The following is a 15,096-nucleotide window of genomic DNA, read 5'->3' as shown; positions in this document are numbered from 1 at the left end:
ATATGGTCCGTGCCATGATTACTATGTGAGCAGATTCTTTCCATCAGCGTTGGTTTCACTCTCCAAAATAAAGCATTTTACTTTTGTTTCCAGATCCAAAACCACTCTTTGTGATGTCCAAAGTGAACAAGGGGTTCAATACCTTTCCCGGCATAGTAACTTGGTCTTGGTATGATGTGTTTATTTACTTTTTTTGCTTCATTGTAACAATGATGATAATACAAATAGAAACTCCTACTGCAGCTACTGCTGTGAGACATTATAGAGAAATTTAGCTAAGGGATGAAAAATCAGAATAGAGCAGGGGAAGAAACACTTGATGTGCTCACCTTCCCTGAAGATATGTTAGGTTTTGTCACCAGGTGTTCATGAATCTTGTCTTCTGTTGCCCGTGGTAAGACCAGCCTTCACACAGTTAATGAGAAAGTCTGGAAACAAAAAATTATATGTCAGGATCTGTGACTAGACCCAAAAGCTACTGAGCCAGAGATGAAGGCATGGACGAAGCCACAGATCAAGACACCAAAAAAACTGTTCTTGGAGCTTCCCTTTTTTCTTCCAAATCTGTCCTCTTGAAAGACTTATTTGAGCTGAAGGAATTCGTTGAAGCAGTAGCGGTCACGCTCCTGAAGCTCCGTGATTCCTGATGCTCCATAATTCCTAAAGTCCTTTCTGGACCTCTTTTCTCTGATCACAAGTATCATCCATGGTTTTTACTACCATAATATAAGTACATGGGTAACCAGACTTTGTTTCATTTGTACTAGAGACTTACTGCTAGGCAAAAAAGTTATGTATACTGCACACATGTATAAGGGACCATGCCCATCCTGAAGAGTTTTCAGTTTACATTGTGTATTTCTTATTTAAACCTGTGACCTTCCAGTTTGTAAAGCATTTCAGAATGTTAACTATGTTGCTCTCACTCAGAGGTGTTGGGTTTTGTCCAACTGTTTAATATGTAAAAAAATATATCCTCAGTAATGTGCTTTGAAGCAGGAAACTTCAGATGTTTAAAAATTAGGTATGTAAGTCTAAAGCAGTAACTTAGGCTTCCTTCACAAGCAAAGGAGAGATAGAGGGAGCAGGATTCACTTGCCTAAATGTGAGGTTCCTTTCACCATTGGACACCTCTTGTGTCAAAGAGTTCCATGCAGAGCTGGCAAATACGACTGACAACTTTTGGAAGACACAGATGGTTTTGGAATGGCATCTGGAAACTAGAAAGGATACCCCACAATGCCTAAAATTACTCTGGTTCTGTCCGAAGAAAATGTATACCTATAATGGTCATTCTTAAAAGGAGGCTTTTTGGAGTCACTATGAAATCTGGTTAAGCCTCCACAGTGTTCTTTGTGCTGAGCCTTGCCAAATGGATGTATTAGGTGTATATCCCTCCATAGCTAGTAAGAAAATCTGTTTCCACCATACAGAAAGTTATAGCATTTCAACTTTTAATTCAATTGAGAAAAAAAGTGGTGAGTTTCCAGGAAGGTGAATTTTGGGGGGGAAAAGAAAAAATCAGGCTTACATTTTTTGTTTATTTGCATTTTTGGAAATTGTAGAAAAGTGGTGGGGACAGGATCTGATAGCTTCACTTATTACTCTGAGATTTATTGTAAGAGTTGCCCATGTGGGCTGTGAGTTGAACAAGCTGCCAAAATTCAGCAGCTTCTACCTTCTTTCAGGTTGTCTGAATCACCTCCATTGATCTCCTCTAAAGGGGTAGATCTCAGAGACCTGGTTATCTCCTTCCCTTTCAGATCCCTGCAGTTTGATGGAGATACCACTTACTGGCCTCCCCTGAATACATTTCAGCAAATGGATGACTTATCCAGTCATTTTAACATTCAGTTTCCTGCTGGATGTAATGCATTTCTTTACATACTTGTTTGTAGAAGTCATTCCCAAATCATGTGTAGTACTTCTCGATAATAACTTTGGTGGTCTTTTGAAAGCCCTTGTTCTGCACATATCCCATATGGCCTGCAAATAGATATCCTGTCATAATGTTGGTTTAGATTGCAACACTTCTTTAGTAGTATAACATATCAAACATTTATAACCATGTTTACAATGCTAATATCTATGCAAGCCAAATTATCTTTCACAATTATCAAAAGACTTTTCCCCAGAGAAATTTTTATTTAGTTTACAATGCATGTTTAGATGAGAAAAGCTTTTTCATTGAAGTTAGATAAACACATACCCAAAGATTTATACAAAGAGAGAAGCCTCTTAACTTGCAGTCTACATGCTTTTGCTTTGAAGAGTACTTAAAAGGTATCAAAGCGTTTCCCAGAAATGGTTTGATGTATTAATCATAGTAAGATTTGTGATTGCAAACAAACCTACTATTTCAGTCCCTTGACATTTTGGAAAGTGGGTGTCAGACACAGAACCTTCAGTTTTCAAATGACTTTTAAATTACTTTAAATCAGAGAAGTGGGAAACGAGAAAAAGCAAGTGTATTTATGGTAAGCTTCAGTCAATGGACTTAAAAACTCAATAGGCCTTAAATTCAGTGGAAAACATACCAGAAAAGGGCAGAAAGAATTATTGTCAATTTTACATGCTCAGATGAAGTCCTGTTTTCACTGAATTCTGTGCAAATTTAAACACTGATCTCCCAAGTTTTCCTCTTGCTTTCTGCTTTAACTGTCCAGAGCACAGAGGCATATACAAAGTAATGCTCCACACGTTGTTCTCCTCTAGTCTTGCCTCATAGAGAAGAATGTCTCAACAGTTCTTTGTGACACTGGAACACACATGCAAAAAACCCAAATTCCATCATTTAGAATCGCAGAATTATTTAAGTCAGAAAAGACCTTTGGAAGTCACATAGTCCAACCCCTTGCTCAGAGAAGAACTAATCAGACCAGGCTATTCAGGGACATACCCAATTGAGTCTTGAACACTTCCAGGAATGTAGAATCCATAGTCTATGTATGGAACTTATGTTTGACCATTCCATAGTAAAAAAAAAAAAAAAAGAAAAAGAAAAAACAACCCTTCCACCTAACGTCTTAATATCCAGTTGGAATTTCCCATACTCTAATGTCTACCTGTTGCCTCTTTTCCTTTTGCCATTTACCTCCAAGAAGAGTCTGGTTTCATCTTCTGTGTAACCTTCATCCAGGTAGCAGTAGACAAAAGTAAATCCCCCCCCCGACTTCTTTCCTAGAGGCTCCAATTTCCTCTAGGAAACTCTAGAACCTGTTGATCACTGATGGGGGACAAGGTGGTCACCTTTGCTGAGGAACCTTCCTGCTCACTATTTGGGTTGGAAACGTGATGTCTAGAAACCATTTCTGTTGACCTTGATAAGTCCTTCTGTATGGTTACCGGGTGGATGTGCTGATGTGCAGGATAACTTAAAATACCCCTACTTACTGCCCAGTTCTTGGAGAGTCAAGGAAAAGTGGTTTTTGCAGCAACAATAATTCTGTCTGAAACTGTAGTATAATCCCAATGTTTTCATATTTGAAACTTACTCACCTAGCCAAACTAAGGTACACACTAATGATAGTCCTTCTACCTTTGGTATGGTCTACGGTGAGTATTTAAACCGTACTTCAGTTTCACATGAAAAAGAACTGCCGTAAACAGTGTGAAGGGAACAACCTTCCCTGACTTGCTGAAGACTTCCTTTAGCAGTTCAAAAAGAGTAAAAATTCCCAAGATTCCTATAAAAACATGAATAAATACATGAAAACTGTTCCAGAAGCAGTACTGCTCACTCTAAATTTCTTTCGCCAGTAGACTGATCATCACTCTAATATCAACAGGTTATACAATAACATCTGTGGTCAAAGCATAAATAAGAAATTAACAATGGTTTAAAAATATTTAGCAATATTTGTATATATTTTGGTCTAGCACTGGAATCCTTGCCTTATAATCTGCTATGACTGCATGAAGGAACTATATTGTTCTAACTGCCCAAAAGATAACACCATCCTGGGCTTGCTCTTAGTTAGTTTTATGAGTCAAAATCAATGGATGGGATAGTTATACATAAGTTTAAGTGCCAGTTTAGGTGCTGTGCTCTGTACCTGCCTGACTGGCTGCCACTGCAGAAGTTTATGGCTGTCCCCTAAATCCTGTATCATATATACCGGCAGCAGGTAAATGCCTTGTATATCCCAAGGTATTTCAAATGACCTGGGGTACTTACATTTAGGTAGGTGCACCCCACCTATTTAACCTGTCCTGAACAAACTGAGGAGGTTGCATCTTGTGTAACTTGCACATATTTGCATTTAACACTCTAGGTAATAAAAACAGGAGAGAAAATGTCATTTTTAAGGTAGGATTCAGCTGACATTTCAGCAGTAGGATTCAGCTATAGGTTAGAACACTTAAAATTATTATTTTCTAGATGTACGTGCCTGCCCATGAGCTGCCCATTATACACAGACAACAGAGTTTGGAAAGCTATACCACTTTCCTGAACTAGATAATTTAGGTATCTGTGACAGGCTGTACAAACCCCACACTGTTAGGAGTCAGAGGAGTAAAACAAGCATTTTGGGAGAGCAGCTCATTTGACCTCTCTTAGATGCCAGCTCTGAAATGAGCTGACCGACTATCTGGAGGGTACCTGTTTCTCTCTACTGCCCATTGGACCAGTTGATGGACCAGTTAAGAAACAGATGAGCAATTTCTGGAAGTCTAAAATGAGATGAATTCAATTTCTAGAGCAATTCAGTTAAATTCAGTAGTGCGGGAAATAGGCCTTAGGGCTACATCTATGGCCATTTTTTTGGCTCTTTAAAGGAGAAGGAAATGTCTAATAATAACCCTTTGGAGTATACCAGCTTAAGCGAACACTTCAAATGGTTCATTAAAAGCCATGTCACATGAAAGAGAAAGAAACAATTTTGTGCTATCGATAACCACACAAAAAGCTATGAGGCAACAATTCATTAGTGAACATGACCCTAATGTGCTCTTAAAGTCATACTGACATGACAGTAAACAGCAACACTACGATCTTCTTCTTGTCAAGTGAGTTATTCTTACCTGGTCATATGAACATATATGTTTATATGAAATTACTATATTTAAATATGCACCAATTTTAATTTATTATCCAAATACAGCACAAACCCAAGCCGTCAGTTTCCTTATGCATCCTCTCCTTTCAAAGACATAGCTTAGCCACTGCCTCAAATAAACTGATTTGCTTGTGTTTAATATGTGTAAGTTTGGGCTAAACAACACTTCAGTGGCTTGACTTAAACTGATGTTTAATGAGTTGTAAGTCAGCACTGTGTAAAAATATAAAGACTGGATTATCCTTAGTTACCCAGACTCCCTGAGCACTCATTGATAAACACAAAACCAAACCAAAGCACAGTATCTACAGAAGGTAATCCACTTCATGCTTTGCTAACTAACGCAATGATTTTAGATGAGTCAACAACTGCAGATGTCTATTTCTCTGTATGGACAAAAACAATCTGAGGGTAGCAAATGTAGAAGTGTCTAAAGCTGAGTAAGTTATTCCCATCTTAATAGACCCACATAAGGTCTCACAGACTCAGAGAAGATAATTACCATCATAACTTCCCTCTGAAATAAGGAAGAATTACACTGACTAAGGGCTCAGCTACAAACATAAACCAGAAAGAAGTCCAAGTTCAGATTCACCCATTTGGGGCTCCTCTGGAAGTATCCCTGGCCTGGCTCTGTGACCAGTGTCAGCAACACGACCGCACTGCAAGGGCTGGGAGCAGACCTTGACACCGAGCAGTTTAGATTGTCACCAGTTGAGGTTGGACGTATGTATATGAGCCAGAAAATTCTCCTCTTTTGTGTCATAAGACCCACCTTCAATATGAGACTGAGGACACACATGTGACTTTCTTCACTGGCTGCAGGATCAGTCTATGGTTGTCTGAAACCAGAATCTGCCAACCATTAAGGTGATTGATTGAGAAAGCCTTCCTTAGTTGTATCTCAGCCACAGAACCATAGAATCAGAATTGTATGGGTCATGAGGGACCTTTAAAGATCACGGAGTCCAACTCTCCTGCCATAGTCAGGGACATCTTTCACTAGATCAATTTGTTCATTAGCTCAGGGTTTCATCCCTGACATGCTCTTGCCTTCTCTTTCTAAGTGGTGAGGGAAAATAATTTTTGTCTGGACTTTCTTACTACCCCAGTCTCTGCTTTCAAAATCCTGTCATACAGCTCAACTGGGTTTTTGAGTTTACAGAAAACCTTTCTGTAAAAGAAATTGAGCCCTCCATCTAGTAACTCTTCCACCAAGATCAGATCCTCAGCATGCAAAAAGCAACATGCCTGCTCTTTGACAGAAAAAAACACAAGTTTTACTCTAGCTGAGTAAGGTCAGACCCAAAGTGCCTGCCTAACTCACAATGTTAATGTCAAACGAAAGGATGTTTAATTCCTTACGGTTTGTCAAGTATTCCCAGAGCTTTAGGTGGAATGCAGGGAGAAGTACGGTGCATTAGTCTTAGGTAAATAAGCTCAGGTGTCCTTCAGCTGTTTGCAAATATTTCTGAACCGTAACTAAACTGCTGTGAATTTCAAGTGTTCAGCAATCCCTAAAAGCAAGGTACATTTTTACACAGGCCTTAATTATGTTGAGTATCTCTGGGTGATGCTAAGTGAATGCACAATGTTGAAACATTCATTCTTCACCTCCTTTATCAGTGCACTAAATGTGACTGCCACCTTATAAAAAACTATTAATTTTTCAATTAATCTACTCAAGAGATTAAAATCTGAAGTCTCTCTCAAGTTAATCAGATCTTTTACCAGTGATCAGTATCAAAAGCTAATAATCAGTAAATATGATCTACATATCTCAGTCCTTCACCTCCTACCTTTATCATGATAAAATTTTGGATTCAGCTTTATCCCTGTTGTATGATTCATAGTTATATTTATATAAAGCATTCGTTCCTTTTGTGTGTCTGAATTGCTTAGCTCATCTTATTGCCATTCATAGAATCATAGAATGGTTTAGGTTGGAAGGAACTTTAAAGATCATCACATTCAACCCCCCTGCCATGGGCAGGGACACCTCCCACCAGCCCAGGTTGCTCAAAGCCCCATCCAACCTGGCCTTGAACCCCTCCAGGGATGGGGCATCCACAGCTTCTCTGGGCAACCTGCCCCAGGGGCTCACCACCCTCATAGTTTCCAAATGAAAACCATGGAAAGACATAGGACACAAAATTACTAATATCAGAGGACAGAAGTGTGTAATAGTCAGGCTGTAGGTTTCTCTGGACAAAGCTTCAACTTAGCTTGCAGTCTACTACTCAGAAGAAAACAAAACTTGAAAACTTGAAAAAAGCCTCTTGTGAAGTGATATGGTGTGCAGTCACTTGTCACAATAATAACATGAATAATAGCTGTGTCCTGAAAAGATAAATATTTTGTTCCTAAAAACCATGAATTGCCATTTGACTTCAGTTCAAAATATTACAAATTTATGCAATTCTATAGGATGACACCAGGAACTGTGTGTACAGATACAAGGAGCTTTCAAGTCTTCTCTGAACATGTCTGATGTCATCTCTTTCTCCAACGTCATCTTTACTGCATCAGGGAAGGATATACTTCAGGGTGCCTTCTTTGTTCATGTACAAGACAAGGAGGTAAAGAAGAGTGAAAGGGAAGGAACATTATTTTCCAGAAATATGAAGTGTTTAGGGTTGATGACTGACTTTTTTATTTGAAATGGAATTTGGTGTGAGCGGCCCAGTGTTAGGTGCCTAATGTTGGCCAAGACTATCCTCATCCTTTGTGAGATATCTGTGAGAGACTTGAGCCCACAGCTGGCTGGAGCATACAACCACAACTTCATCAGTTTGTGGAAGAATCACCATTGAGATTTTTCCAGAAATAAAGAGATTGTGTGCATTTACAAGAAAAATAGCCCAAAGCTGAGGGACATTGGTATTGACACATGCTACCAATGGTGCTGGGAACTTTACAAGGTGTCTATGAGCTCAGTGGAGAACAGCAAACAGAAGCAATCGTGATCAAAGAGGGGAATAATGGCAGATTGTAGCTGATGCTGCCCCTGGGCAGCAGCTGCTCTAAAGGCTTAAGCCCCTGGCACAACTGACAACATAAAGAAGATTGTTGAAGCTGGAGGATACTGATATTCAAGTATGCTCTTTTTCCCTAGGTTTTTTTCTCCTTGTAAATCTCTGAGTCGTTTTTCAGTTGCACTGGGGAAACTGAGGGATGGACACATATGAGTAACTCACAGGAGTTCTGCTGAGGTTATCCATCCCTGCTTTCTGTTTGTAAACCTTCCTGCATGCCCCACATAGACCAGAATCTAACCTGGTACCTAATTTCTCAGAAAGCTTTTGTCAGCACAGCTTCCTCCCACATTGTTTGTTGTGGGGTTTTTTTTTTATTATTATTTCCTTGAAGTTTCTCAGCAGCCCTGGAGGCAGGGATACAGCTGGCTGCTAAAGGGACCAAACTGAAGAAACAAGATAGGAGCAAGAAAATGCCACAGAAACCCTTGACAATTAGTCATGTTAGTAAGAATAAGATTTTGGAAAGCCAACAGGAAGACTGTTGACTTGTAAGAGTCATTATGTTAAAGAGCCACCACAGCAGCAAACAATATCAACCACAAAATGGGTGTACCTATTACTCAAATTAAGAGCTAAATTGCATTTTTTTCCAATTTTTCATACATTATCCTTTGTTCCCAAGTGTAATTAATCCTAACCTACCTTGCCTCTCTTTGGCTGCATCATAATCAGTCTTAGGTTTGCTGTCCAGCTGAAGGACGTATGTACATGTCCTTTTATCCCAGCTCCTCTGCAATAAACGTGCATGTTGCTGGCTCTTCTTTCACAGCACATTGAGCAGCTAACTGGGCAGCTAGTGAGTTTACAGTGAGACATTTAGAGAGGGATTTTGTTGTACAGTTTTCTACATCTACACTAAGATGAAAATAACTGTACCTTAGGAATTAATGGTTATGCTGATCAGTCCTTTACTGACTATGAAACCATTAAATATATGTCTGAGATAGGAACATCTACATTCAGTCAGGTGCATCCCAGTCTTCATGTGGTCCCATAAAAGCAATGAATAAGGCGGATCTTCAGCCATAAACAGCAGTACAGATATCAGGAACAGGGTTTCAGCAGACACATGGTAGAAACCTCGCACGTGGTTCAGAATACCATGGATGGTATTCAGCTTTGTGAAGATGTGAAAAGTGACAGCATTCTCAGTACATTGGCAAAATAAAAGCAACCTTCTACAGGCTGAAATAATTTTTTATGGATAGCTGTATTCTCAAGTCTGATGTCATACATTTCCCTAGTCTTGCTTGCACATCCTTTGGGCTTGCTTTAAGAGCATGGCAGTGTTTAGTTGGCTGTCGGATGGGAAATCCTTTCAGTCAGATGCTTCATTTATTTAGTGAGCATCTTCATCTTCTTATTTGTGTCACATGAGAGAAGCCTTTTCTCTCTAAAAAACCTAGGAAGGATGTGTGTGCCATGCTCATTCCCATGTCTCATTGCACAACTAACCAACACTTGTTTATGTTAGTTATCTCTGATGAGTGTAATTATTAACAGTAACTCAAAAATAGTATTTAAAGCATATATCGCAACATCTTCAACAGCCTGATACGTTGGCACAACGACATGACTATGTGAAAGCTATTGATCCACAGTACCTTTAAAAATAAATATACAGTTTGCAATTGATCTTTTTTCATAATTTATTTTGTATTTATTTTTTATTGATTTACTTTTATAATTTTATTTAAAATTTAATTTTTAGTTAAAATTTATAATTTTGTTGATGTGTTTTTCATCTTTCACCTTGAACAGCTCCTTGCCATGAATAAGCAATGAACCAGCAAGCTACTGAGCATCACTATTGAAAGAAAAATTTTGAGAGCGTCATTAGAACTTGTAGATCTTATTCCATGTCCATCCACATAGAGGAAAGAAATTGGTCAAATCCACTACCTTCCCCTACTGTGCAATTCCCTAAAAAGATGCTGAGACAGGGTTTTGGTCTGCAGAAGTAGATAAAACTATGGCCACCTTTGGTCTGGGAAAAAAGGATGAACAAAAGGCATGTATATCTCCACTACCTACCAAGTAGAGTTTATGCAGAAAAGCTATTTGTCCACAGGCTAATCTTTTTCCAGGTGCTTTTCCTGCAGGATTCAGACATGACCAGCAAGGAAAAATAACAGTATCACTGATTTATTATTTTTTATTAAATTCTTCACTACAGACCTCTTTTATAGTCACTGGAAAAAACAGTTACCTCTAGACCTGATTTGTTTGATTTCTCCAAAATTACCTGTCTTACAATAAGACAGACTACCCTCTCAAAAAAAAACCCCATATTTACTTCCCTGACTCTAAAGTGAGATCAATAATTGACTTTTACCTTTTAAGTTCCTAAATTCAGGATACCTGGATTCTAGCCTACAAGTCCTATAATCGGGACACTGAGCTCAAGAGTTGTGACAACTTCCAGACAGCTTCTAAGTGAAAGAAGAACATAGTAGGTGTTGTAACACAGCATTGAATTTTCAGTTAACGAAGTAATTGGCTTTCCTCCGCCCGGCAGTCAGGTAGGAAGTCATTAGTCAGAGCCTAGAAAGACGTTGACTGATTCGGCCCAACATCAACAGGCACATTCTAGAGGCAGAAGTACAAACAACAGCAGTGAGAAGGGCCAGGTTATAGGGCTCAATTCAGGATTTTGCCTTTCATAGGATTTGAGATGGATATGGCTCAGCTCTCTGTGGGTTTGAGTCATCAGCCTGGTGGTAGTGTCTCCAGGTAAAAATAGAAATGGTGGTGAAGTCATCAGAGACCTGAAGCTGCCCACATTGACTGGTAATAAATAAGTCCTGACTACTACCATGACAAATCCTTTGGGAGAAGCAGAAGACAGATCTCCATTCATCAGATGCCCGAAACCTTACTTCTGCTTTAAGCAGAGCATCACCTAAAAAAAATCTAATTTCTTGCAGATATCTCCTCTCTGGGACCAGCTTTACAAGGATTTTTCACACAAATCCCAGTCCCAGACTCAGTCTCAGTCTTATCCACTTCATCTGGCAAAAAAATAAGGATCCAAACCCTAGTGTCAACCACTTGTGCCAGTAAAAAAAAGAAGTTTCTAGCAGATCTTAAAACACTTTTTGACTGATCTACTAAGTGCAAGTAGGTGCAGATTTGACTATTTCTTGCCTTGTCACACAGCAATGAAAGGAATGGAAAATCAAACAAAAAAAAGGGACTGAATCTGATGCTTTTACTAGTTGTTCAAGGGCAAACACAAACAATAGAAATAATGGCAATGATTATCTCAATTATCTTCCAATTGTGGAAGCAAATGTTAGTAACAGAAGGTCTAGTGCTCATTTAGTACATAGGGCAGAGCTTCTAGGACACGCCAAGGAAGACTGACACAAAGACCAGCAGTGCAGCACCATCATGCTTCAGAAAACAAAAATAGTAACTTTTGAAGTCAACATTCTGGATTATTAGAGGTGAAAGCTGTAATTTTCAGGCCCTGGTCCTGAAATTACATTCCCACAGCTAAGAGCAAAAGCATTTTCTTCCTATTTCTTTAGGAGGATGTAGCATACAAGGTATTTTGACGTAGCACTTCTGCATAAATCCCATTACCTTCCTGCTGCACACAACGAGTAGTCTTGAAACAGATGGAAGGAAAAGTCATCTCTGTTTGCATTTTCCCATCAACTACACTGATGGAGGAAAATTCTTCAATTACTACTCCTCTTTGTGATATGTTTCAGACCAGTAAAGATTCTCCTTAAATGAAGATTCACATAAAAAATGTAAGGAAATGCATAGTAGCAAAAGAGCAATAACTTAAAAAACTCCTCTTTGGCAACTCTTTTTTGGGGTGGGGATTACAAACAACCTCATTTGGCAAGGAAACTATGCTTCAGAGGAATAACTACCTCTGTCTCAAGATCATTTAAAACATTCAGTTGCAGCCTCCAGGCACTTAAGAAACTCTGTTTTTTCTCTACTGTTCCCATGTTTGCTGGCTTTCCAGTTGGCAGCTGCAACCCATAAATAGCTGGAAAAATGATTAGTCTGAACGATGAGACTAAATGATTCACAAATGAAATAATTACACTGCATCTGTGCAGAGCTCTGCAAGCGAACTCGTAGCACTAGTCACTGTGCTTGTTGGGCACAGAAAGGGAAGAGCTGAAGATAAGATCAAGACCTGTTTTACACCACTGCTCCTAGCATGCTAAAGAAGCTGTTCATACTCCAGGGTTACTGTTTTTGAGGATCTGACCCAAAGCCCATTGTCTTCTAAAAAGCTCAGGACTTAGTTCTGCATTCTCCTACCAGTGAGTCTTTTTCATGCGTGAGTGTAGAAATTCAGCTGCAGGCAGCAACAGCACAATTTGGTTTCATTAGGTGGAAAATCCAATCTCTTCATGCACCCTTCATAGAGCATCTTGTCTTTCAAATAATGTTATCATTGGCCTTGCTTAGATAGCTGAGTCAGAAAAAAAAATGTTGTTGGTTTTGCACACTGACTCTTGTTGTATTGATTTCTCTCCTGTGTTTTATAAAACATGCTCCTTTCCACCGGTTTCCAGGATTACTTCACTGTAGGAAGCAATGCCCTATTGCAAAGGACTCTTCGTGTTGCTGTAGAATGCCTCCACTTGGCATTGTCTTTTCAACAGCCTTTCTGGGTGCTTTTTGAAGTTCCATAACAAGTTTTAACTTCAATTACACACTCATGAAGTTCTCTTATAGGAAACAAAAAAAAAGGAGAAAAAAAGGTTTTACAAAATCAAGATCACCTTGCTTGAAAAGCTAGTGTGCACTGAAGTGTGTTTATCTGGATGGCTTATAAATAAAGACAGAGAAGCTCTGGTGTTGTGAGATGAGGTGATCTTCATCAAACTCAGGAATCATTCAGAATTGCCGTCAGAGGTTATTAAATTCCTCTATGCACTATTAAATTCCGTTACCACTCCATGTGGTCTTATCTCAGTGAGTTTTCAGAGATTTCTAGCTCATCGAAATTCAAGACAAAATCACAGTTCAGCCACAGCAGAAGTATCAAGTCACAACATGTGAAAATCTGTATCACTATGTTGCATTCCTTCTCCCATCTATTGCCGGTACTACAAACAAGCTGTGCATCTATGAAGGGCTGAGTATCCACGTGTATCAGTCTTTTGGAGAGATGCTGACACAACTTTCTATTTTTAAATTATGTGCCAGAAGAATAAAAATGACAATGGCAAACTCAATTATTCTTCATTCCCATCACATTCTTCTTCAAGACTGTTGGGGAACAGAGAGAAATACCACAGGAAAAGTGGTGATGACAACAGACTGTAGCAGGTGCAAAGCATGTCCAACGACAACAGCCATCATCATCCAAGAACGTAGATGACCGGAGAAATCTGTAGTGATGTGGCAGAGCCAAGATGGAGCCAGGAAGAGGTCAGCAAAGCAAAGTCAGGATCAGCAGGGCACAAGGCTGGGCACGACCTTGATTATCACAGGCAAGGGCATAGGACAAAGGTCTGGCTTTAAATGCAGCTCCTATGCATCCCCAGGGAGTTTTCTCATAAACATATAAATTGTTTCCTGGTAACCCCATGACTGCTTCTTTCCATAGGGCAAATCTCACCTTCCTAGAGAAAGTGCCTTAAGAGAAAGGAAATTGGATGCTGAAGCATATCAGGTTGGATTTATTAGTGGATTGTTACAGTGTGTTAAAAGGAAATCTAAAATTGGTCTTGCCTTCTGACTAAATCCACTAGAGAAATCCATCAGGCTTGTATCATGCTCATTCAGCACAGTGAGAATTGCAGATTTGCGGATTTGTAGAAATGCAGAGCTGCAGAATTGTCAGCTGTGGTTGTGGAGCTGGAGGAAATTATCATCAACCACAGCATTACTTTTCACTTGGAGTCTATATATCTGAGTTTGCCAAACACACCCTGGGTGACCTGACCTCACTGTGGAAAAAATACAAACATGGTAGCCATGGATGGGAAAAAGCTCAAGCAACATGTTGCTGTGGTATGACACTAAGGCAGCCACAGACCAGAAAAAAAAACCAAAACAAAACAAAACAACAAACCAAACAGCACAGTGGAGTCAAAAATTCAAAACCAGAAGAGCGACTGCCCACTGGAATGGAGTGGTAACTGACAAAAAGAGGCAGAGTTGATTAACAATGTATATTAAAAATTAAGAGTGAGATCAGTAAAACACTAGACAATGCACAGGACATAGGCAGACGCATTTGCAAGAAATCGGTGCAGAACTGAAAAAGATCTAAGAAATCGTAATGGAAGAAGCGATGTGGCTAACCAATAAGAATAAAAAGGAATACAGGAAATTGGAGGCGATAAAGCTTGTCTGGGTGTGTGGGACATGAGCTAATGACACTAAAACATGGTACAGGGGTACATCAAGGAATAGGTGAATGAATAATGACTTGGTCTTGTGGAAAGGCAGCCTAAGTAAGACAACGCTACTAAAGCTAAAACATTTCACGTGTGTCTGTAAAACACGTATTACCACCAAAAAAATAGCAGATTGTAAAGCCCAGCTCAGTACCATTGGGCAGTTGTCACAAATGTCAGGAGAAAAACAAACAAACAAACAAACAGTATCCTGGGCTGCATCAAAAGAAGTGTGGCCAGTGGGTCAAGGGAGGTGATTCTGCCCCTCTACTCCACTCTCGTGAGACCCCACCTGGAGTACTGCGTCCAGCTCTGGAGTCCCCAACATAAGAAAGACATGGACCTGCTGGAGCGTGTCCAGAGGAGAGCCACGAGGATGATCCAAGGGCTGGAGCACCTCTCCTATGAGGAGAGGCTGAGAGAGTTGGGGCTGTTCAGCCTGAAGAAGAGAAGGCTCCAGGGAGTTCTTATTGCGGCCTTCCAGTACCTAAAGGGGCCTACAGGAGAGCTGGGGAAGGACTTTTTATTAGGGCATGTAGTGACAGGATGAGCGGGAATGGTTATAAACTGGAAGAGGGCAGGTTTAGATTAAACATTAGGAAGAAGTTTTTCACT

The sequence above is a fragment of the Charadrius vociferus genome, unplaced genomic scaffold (genome assembly GCF_000708025.1).
Source record: "Charadrius vociferus isolate BGI_N301 unplaced genomic scaffold, ASM70802v2 scaffold12, whole genome shotgun sequence".
NCBI lineage: Eukaryota > Metazoa > Chordata > Aves > Charadriiformes > Charadriidae > Charadrius > Charadrius vociferus.
This window is presented reverse-complemented; position numbering follows the sequence as displayed.